The following is a 9,504-nucleotide window of genomic DNA, read 5'->3' as shown; positions in this document are numbered from 1 at the left end:
TTTCACTTTTTACCTTGTGAGTTTACCATTGAAGGGTTTTGGGTACAAATTTCAACTGCTGATTACGGTCGATCCAGGAGACCATTCGAGCCGCCGTCTGAAGCAGGTAAGAGGCCTCCTCCTTAGCTCCATTTCTATTCCATTTATTTAGTTTTCCTTCCACAGAATGATCCTCTGCAAGGGGGATTGCAAAAACTAGGGTTGCGCCCATTGGCGCGAGTTTCCCGCGCGGGTCCGCGCCAATGGGCAATTTTCCTAAAAGGAGCGCGACTGTTTTGAAAACAGTCACGCCAATTGCGCGAACCAAGTTTTTACACAATTTTGACCGTTGAACCTGCAATTTATCTTGATTTTTGGTTTCACCATCGATTTATTGATGACATCTTCGGTTTTTTGGTTGCAGGTATTGGTCAGAATGGCGATAGAATGGAGAGAAAGGGAACATGAGGCCATAGATGCCATGGCAATGGAAGATGACGCATGCATGGATGCTTTGCGAGATTGCGGCTTGAAAAAATTCTTTCTTACCTCATACTTACATGCACAGCCTGAGTTATTAAGGTTCATTGCGGATGCTTGGGATATTGAGGATCAGGTATTCCGCCTGAAGGACCAGACATTGGAGTTGAATGTCTCTGATGTCTATTTTATTACTGGACTATCTCGGCGGGGTGCACGGCCCATCTTGACCGGTAGCAGGCCTTCCGGGGAAAAGATGGGGGAGGTAATGGAAAGGGTTTGTCCTGGGGCACAGACTGGATCCAACAGTGCCAAAGTAGATATCGTCACTATCCCAGATCTGGTGCTACGAGTGGTACTATTCACTATCACCCGGACGGCTGGGGTACAGGCACCCCACGAGGCCAGCAAGAATCACTTGCTGCTGGCGACTGAGTGTCTGCAGCCTATACTGTTTGATTGGGCAACGACAGTGACAACAAATATAAAGAGGCAGCTTACCAAGTGTAAGCGTGATGGCAATAAGCAGTTTGGATATGGATCCATCATAGTATCGTTTTTCCTGGAGCGGCTACCGATATTCCGGATCCCGGGAGGTATTGTGGCAGATCCAGTGCCACGGGAGCCGAGGTTGGCTCGATGGGCACCACTTATGCCCAGAGGGGGTGGGGGCCAGCAGATGGCCTGGAGGCCCGAGTTCTTCATTTGGCTCCAACACCAGATGATCGTCGTGGAGGACTGGCCCTATGCGGGCACTGATTTTACTGGAGATCCAGACCTCCCATTGCCTGAGGGAGAGGACTGGGATGAGGAGCTAGGTAAGAACTCTTTATGTTTTTAATGTTTTTACATATTCAAGTTTTTTGCAATACATGTCCGTCTCTGACAACCTCTATATATATGTATGCAGATGTTGGTGCAGAGCGACCAGCTGACTTGCCTCATAACGTACGGAGAGCACAACCTGCAGCAGACCCTCAGGTAGAGGGTGAGGATGATCTAGTTCAGAACCTTGAGGCACTTACTCGAGGAATTCCAGATTATGGCAGATTGGCTGAGGTGCCTAGAGCATATCAGAGGCACACGGTGGGAGTATCTACTCACGTCCATCATCTGTTGAGATGTTTGGTGCGGGCGGTGACATGCTATCATGAGCATCACCGTGCTTAGACGCCTAGGTTTCATTTTTGTACATTTTTGAGAGACATGTTGTCAGCGGCTGTATGGGACTTGGACATGTATTATTTTTGGGTTATGTAATGCGTGCGGCGCAAACATTATGACACACACGTATATATATCCATATGTTTATGGTTCATTATTGTGTTTTCATGTGCTTGCTTATATACTGTTTTAATTACAAATTATGCAAATGTCTATCTAATACATGATTGGCCAATGCATCAGATAATGTGTTTAATTGTCTTGGAACATGTTGATATGTGATAAAATCAAAATGCCTTTCTAACAATCTTACACGTAAATACAACCTTAGAATATGATGGTTTCTGACGGAATATTGCCCGTTGAGCTGGTGGACAACAAGTTGAGAGTCCAGGTTCACTACCAATGCGCGAATACCGAAATTAATTGCTCTAGCAAGTAGCTCGATTACAGCACAGTATTCGGCGACATTGTTAGTAGTACGGCCTAAACACACACCCTGACAATCTATTAGCTCGCCATGAGGATCGTAGATCACCCATGCCGCAGAAGACAAATCGCGGGTACTGCGGCAGGCACCATCAGCGAAACCAACATAAGGTGCATCCGACATCTGCACAAGAAGCGAAAAACACAATAAGTGGTAACTATGTCTTGAAAACTGACACACACACACAACACACTAAAGTACATGTATGTACACAATAAAATGTACTAGCATCACGCATAGTACTTTTTCAAATAAAGCCCATTTCGGGGCTTCCCAAGAGGGTTTCCTTCATAATCAATCAGCTCGTAGGCCCCTTTCTGCAGAACTTTCTTGACAATGTAAGGGCCTAGCCACATAGACTCGAGCTTTCCTGCGCCTAGCTTATCTTTTGCCTGATCATAGAGCAGGACTAAGTCTCCCTCAACGAAAGAACGTGGACGGATGGTCTGATCGAAGTGAGTCTTGACTCGCTTCTTTTGCGTTTCGATGGCCAAAGAGGCCATGCGACGAGTCTCATCTAACCGTTCTAAGTAAAGAAGGCGTTCTTCCAACGGAGTGGTGTTGGGAAGTAGCTCGACAGCTAATTTCAATGAAGGGATCTCACATTCAATTGGAAGGGTAGCCTCTAGTCCGTAAACTAGTTGAAATGGAGTGAAACCAGTGGCATCCTTCACGGAAGTTCGGTAAGCCCACAAGGCAGGGAATAACATCAAATGCCAGTTAGACTTATGCACACCAACGATACGTTGAAGCATTGTAACCAAGATCTTATTGACAGCTTCAACTTGACCATTGGACTGAGGGTAGTATGGAGTTGAATTATCGTGTTGCAAGCCTAGCTGGGTTGTTAATTCTGACATCATATGATTACGGAAATGCTTTCCGTGATCAGTGACAATGGCTTGAGGGACGCCGAATCGCAAAATAACATGAATGAATAAAAATTGCGCCGTTGTGTGACCGTCTTCAGTTAATGTAGGCATCGCCTCGGCCCATTTAGTAAAGTAATCGACGACAACGATGATAAACCCATGCCCCCCGGCCGAGCGAGGGTTACAGGTCATATAATCAATGCCCCACTTTGCAAAAGGGCCGACGGAAACAACAGGGTGCAACGGAGCAGGAGGCGCTCGCATTTTCCGCTGGTATATCTGGCACTCATGACAAGAGCGGACGGCAAGAATGCAATCCTTGAAAATAGAGGGCCAAAAATAGCCAGCACGAAGGATTTTTTGGGCGGTAGCATATCCGGACATATGTCCGCCACAGGCACCGGAGTGGCAGTCATTTAGAACCCGTTCAGCTTCCTCGAGAGTAAGACAACGGCGGAGAACAGAGTCTGCACCGAGACGATATAATGTATCTCCAATGATACGGTATGGTTGAGATTGATGACGAATCCTTCGCCGAGCATCTTTAGACACACCCGGGCGAAAGGAGGACGTTTGCAGATATGTGATTATATCTCCGTACCATGGATCGAGGGTGCTAATGAGGAACAGGGTCTCATCCGGAATTTGATCCTCTACAGGCGAGGTCGAGGAAGAAGATGGCAAAGAGCAAATCAACTCAGCAAACACAAGGGATTTCTTAGACTTGGCAGTGGTAAATTCCAAGTCAAACTCTTGGAGGATAACAATCCACTTCGAGTATTTGCCCCCTAGCAACTGGCGTGACAATATATATGTCATGGGATTGCAATCAGAAATCACGGTGGTTGTTCGCAGCAGGATATAATGACGGAAACGTTGGATAGCACAAACCACGGCTAAAGCCAACTTCTCGACATAAGCATATCGAGTTTCCGTATCTAGAAGGTTGCGGCTGAGATAATAAATAACGTGTTCAGTGCCATCATCATCAGTTTGGACAAGAACCATGCCGATAGTGGTATCGGCGGCAGCCAAATACAAGGTATAGTCACGATAATAATTCGGAGGACGGAGCAATGGAGCAGAAACAAGGAGGCCCTTGAGACGCTCAAAAGATTCCTGAGCTGTGGCATCCCAATGAAAAGGGACATCACGCTTTAGTAATCGTGTAAAACCTTTGGCCACCTCGGCATAGTTGGGAACAAAACGACGTAAAAAATTGGCTTTTCCCTGCAAACTCTGCAACTGATGCAAAGAAGCTGGGGGAGGGAGATTCACGATAGCCTCGACTTTAAGGGGATCCAAACGGATGCCCTCTCGGGAAACGATAAACCCGAGAAGTCGGCCAGATTCAACGCAGAAGACACATTTGTGAGGATTAAGCCTAATTCGATAGTATCGACAGCGAAGAAAGATTTCGCGAAGGTGCGTAGGGTGGTCCTGACGTTTAGCTGAATGAGCAGGGAGATCATCCAGGTAAGGCTGTACAATATATCGAATGTCATGAAATGCATAAGACATTGCACGCTGGAAGGTAGCACCGACATTTTTATGACCGAAAGGGAGCTTCTTATAGGCAAAAGTCCCCCATGGGCAAATAAAGGCAGTTTTGTGTTGATCAACGGGAGCAATATTGATCTGGTTATAACTAGAGAAACCGTCCATAAAAGAATACATTTCACTTCTGGCACACTCGTCAATAATTTGATCAATGAATGGTGTGGGAAAATTATCTTTAGGACAGGATCTGTTTATATCACGATAATCGACACAAACCTGGATTGTACCTTGTTTTTTGGTTACAGGTACAATATTAGAAACCCAATCTGTGAGAGGGATAGGATAAATAAAACCGGCGTTAAGAAGCTTCTCTACCTCGGCCTTAATCGCTGCAGCCTTTCGGGGGTGTACAGGGCGTAAACGTTGACAAACAGGCTTAGCACTTGGGTACGTGATTATCTCATGCACCACTATACTAGGATCAATGCCGGGCATTTCTTCATAGGACCATGCGAAGACATCACGAAATTCGCGAAAAAGTTTGGAATAAAGTTTAATATCCTCTGGAGTACAAGTGACTCCAATGTGAATATGCTCGACAATCCCTGGTTTGACAGAGATGTCGATGGGTTGGGTTTGCGTAATGTTCGCCATATTCCCTTCAGAAAACACCTGATCAATCTGAATAGGCGTTTGAAGGATTTGTGAGGGGAGACAAGGAGCAAACCGCTCGAGGCATGTCAGAAAATTCTGCTGGGTAGGTAGAAATGAGGAACGATGGTGAGAATCATGCCAAGGAGGTTCCTCTAGAGACATGGTCTCAATAATAGCTTCGTCGGAGAGAAATGTTTCTCTTAAGGAATCCGAAGAAGCCTCGTCTAGAAGCCCTGAGGATGGAGTAAGCGTGGAAGAGGGAGCCGAGACAGCAATGATTTCAACATAATTAAGCTCGGCAGGACTCACCGGTATCCGGTCGACCCAGGAATCTATTTGGTCTGTGGGAGGTATGATCCATGGGTCAGAACTAGTAGTGATCATATTGACAGAGGCGATATTTGGAGGAGGGTGCGGAAAAACACCCATAAGAGCGGGATCTTTGAAAAGTCCAGCTCCCAAACTCTCAGATAATTTGGAGGTATGCTCCACAAACGGAATGGTGCCTTCAGAAGAAGAAGCAAAGAAGGATAGCTGGTCAACGGTAACGATCTTCCCTTGACGAGGGAAACGAATGATTCAAAAGAAAGATGAAGCAACAGCTTGCATCGCGTATATCCAGCTACGTCCGAGAAGGAGGTTGTAGGTTAGAGTAGCATCAACGACTTCAACTTCCATCTCGACCGTCTTCCCTTCCAAAGAGATTGGTAAACGTTGGAGTATACCGTAAGGACGGGACGCTCTTCCATCAAAAGCTTCCAAGGTAGTAGGAGACTGGCTCAGCGTTGGAGATCCAATAGCTTTCCAATAGGCAACAGACATGATGCAAGTTGAGGCACCTTCATCAATGACTGTTCGATGAATCGTCTTGGAATCAATAATCACCTGTATGAGGAAGGCGATTTGGGGAGGCAGTCTCTGAGTATGGCGTTCTAAGTCAAAAGTGATTAAATCCGAATCAGCCGGGTCTATGCCACCAATGGCAGATAGCATGGACTTCCTTTGAGAAGGGCAACTCTGGAGAACCTCTAACGCGGACATAGCCGATGGAGTCTGTGCTAAGTCCTCAACGATATTGTAGTGCTGTGCAGCATGAGCATTCAGATTGTAAGAGGATTTCTGGAGTACTCCTTTTGGAGGGGGTCGAAGAGGCGTCTCAGTGGTAGGTCTCTCAATGTGGAGTGGAACTGAACTGAACGGAGGAGCACTAGAGGGAACCTCAGGCTCCTTCCCGGCAGATGGCGGATAATCTTTCGTTTGAGTACTGATATTAATGGGTACTGTACCAGCCATAAACACTTGAGAACCAAAGGAAGAGGGAGGTTGAGAAGGGTCAGCCACCATTTGAGTTTTTTGAGTGTGTTGGGTGGGAAAGGGCTCTTTGAGCATTGCAGGAGTCCCAGGGGCGCCTTTTAACAAACGACTAAGTTCGGACCACCTCGGGCAGTCCTTGGTATAGTGATCCTCATCATAGATAAGACAATGATACTTGGGTTTGCGTTTAGTGCCGTCCTCGGGTTGAGGTTTTGGGGCTTCCTGGTTGGGTTGTTTTGGCTTATTTTTCGCTTTCCCTTTCTTCTTCTCTTTCGAGGCCTTGTTTGCCGTATTGGATTGGACGGCATTAACCTCAGAAGTAACATTTGAAATAGGTGGTGCCTGGGAAGGTTGTTCATTCGAAGCAATCGATTTTTTCTTCCTAGGGTTTGCGGGATTTTTCTTTGAGGATGAACTAACCGAACCAATGATACCGTCAACAGTGGGTGTTGGCGGGGCTTTAGACGTTCCTGGTCTTGGGGCATCAGGCAAATAATCATATAATGTACCTGATTGAGAATAAACTAAATCGAGGTACTGAGCGCGCGCAATAGCTTGCTCTTCAGTAACACACGCTCCCATGGCAATATCCCAGGCTATTGGAGGAACGAACGAAGTCGTAAACCAATCGGTAAGAAGCTAGTCAGGAATCCAAAATTTGATCATACGTCTACGCCGTCTCCATTCATGGATATGATCAGAGATATGCGTAGCCGTCGTTTGTCTTAAGGAAGTGAGGAGGTGTGTACCCGTTTCATATCGAATGGGTAACTGGAAATGAGTGAGAAATGCCATAGCCAAAGAATTTAAATCCTGAAAGGACCCGCGATTAAGTTCGATATACCACTTAGCGGCAGAGCCAGTGAGGGTCCTTTGAAAAAGGCGAAGCCGAATTGAATCCTCAAGCCATGAATTAGATGAACACCACAAATGATAAGTCATGACATGGGCTTGTGGGTCTTCATTGGCTTTACCATCGAATTTTGGACAGTCACCAGGAATTTTAGTTGGAACCGGAGGCCAATAAGGATTATGAAGAATAGGATCATTGGTTAATTTGGACACATCCGGTAATTCTAAAGTCGCTAAGAATGGTAATTGAGGATTGAAAGACATCTGGGGCTGCTGGTAGGATGGAGCACTAGGGTTCCAACCAGGTGGTGGATGCCCCCATGGGTTTTGTCCGGACGGATTTGGCCCCATAGTGTATTGGCCATAGGGATTTGTATTTTGCCCCCCAGCATAAGGATTACCAAACGATGCTGCAGATGCGCCATATGGCTGTTGATAAGTCTGCGAAGGATTCGCCTGCAGTTGTTGGTAGTTCTAGTATGGGGTGAACAAAGGTTGCCCTTGAGGTTGCTGGTAGCCATATGGTGGTGGGGCTCCAAATTGAGTTTGAGCACCAGGCTAGGTTTGATAAAAAGTTTGTGATTGAGCCCCAGCTTGCATTTGAAGACCAGATGGGTTTTGGGGTCCCATTTGGGGCCACGAACCGGATTGAGCAGCGCCAGTAGGCTGTCCTGTAGGTTGGGCTATCTGGCCAGAAGGAAAACCTTGTTGATACTGAGGTTGGCCGACCTGTCCAGAAGGTTGTACCTGCTGATACTGAGGTTGGCCTACCTGTTGGGATTAGAACTGGGGTTGCGCAGCTAAAGGTTGTCCTAACAGACTAGATGGCTGAGAGGGTTGGGCAGTTGGTTGGCCCAACTGTGTTTGAGGCTGACCAGCTTGCCCAGAGGGTTGTGAATACTGGACAGTAGGCTGACCAAGTGGTTGAGTAACTTGTCGAGATATTGGACCATACTAGACATTGGATTGGTTTGGGTTAATAGTTTGTTGACCAATTTGTCCAGCGGGATAACCTTGCTGGATACCAGGTTGGGCTTGTTGAAAAGATGACTGACTTGAGTTACCAGAAGGTTGCATATAAGAAGAGAAAAAGGGACCAACAACAGCAAAAGGGTTTCCATGAAAGGATTGTCCTTGTTGATCTTGGGGGGGTTGTCTTGGAGACTGCGCAGATGAAACTTGACAACCATGAAAAGTGGTGGAGGTCCAATCAATTGACAATGGGACTGATACCTCAACAACCGGTTGAGACGACAAATACGGATCGTATGGCCCCTGTATTGGGAAATTTGTCATGGGATCAAAGACTCCGAACAAGGAAGCCGAGGGATGACTAAAAATAGGAGTCGAAGAGGCTGCACAGACCGTTGGAGCGGTTGTGACTAAGGTAACAGATAGACTGCGACTTTGCGGAGTAAAAGGCTCCGTAGTAGGAAAAGTGTATGGTGACCAAATGGAACCCGTGAACGGAGTTCCAGAAGGCATAGTATCTCTTAAAGATTTATAGCCTGGTGATAAATTTGTAGTAGTGGGAGTACTACTAACATGTATAGGGTCCGTTGCGGTGGGAATTTCACCGCTCGTCGCAACGGACTCATCAGTCATTGTAGGGGACAAATCATCCATCTCAGAGGAAACAGGTGGGACTGACACACGAGGAGAAGTATAGTCCCAAAAAGGGACACTGTCCTCAAAAGGTTCCCATGTAGGGTTCCAATGAAACTGGTAAGTCTCGTCACCTCGGGCACGAGAACTAAGTGGTTGTATACTTGGAACCACAGGAAGACTCACAACCGGTATCTCGGCAGAAGACGAAATTGGTAATTCCGCGAGGATGAAACTTCACAAACCTAGGAAATCAAAATCTAATTGGGTAAATGTTATCGTGGCTAATAAATTTTAGGACGCAAAGACACAACTTGACCTTTTCATGTTTTAAGAGTCGAGAAAAGGACAATAGATGACTCTAGTCTCCTTCGAATGTTTAATGACCACGAAGTGACAAGACGCTCACAGGCACCTTTTCTTTTAGAGAGTCCGAAAAGGATCAAAAGTGACTGCTCTGGAAAACTAGGCAAGAGGTTTACCAAACAATTCGTAAAACTGCTTATACACCTCGGCAATCAGATGAAAACCAAGGACTTCCCGTACTGCAGTCAATCTTCCCGAATGCTGTGTTCAGTGCATTACGGCTTGTAA

The sequence above is a fragment of the Pinus tabuliformis genome, chromosome 1_1 (assembly GCF_031772625.1).
Source record: "Pinus tabuliformis cultivar Carrire ecotype Pingquan chromosome 1_1, CPIR1, whole genome shotgun sequence".
NCBI lineage: Eukaryota > Viridiplantae > Streptophyta > Pinopsida > Pinales > Pinaceae > Pinus > Pinus tabuliformis.
This window is presented reverse-complemented; position numbering follows the sequence as displayed.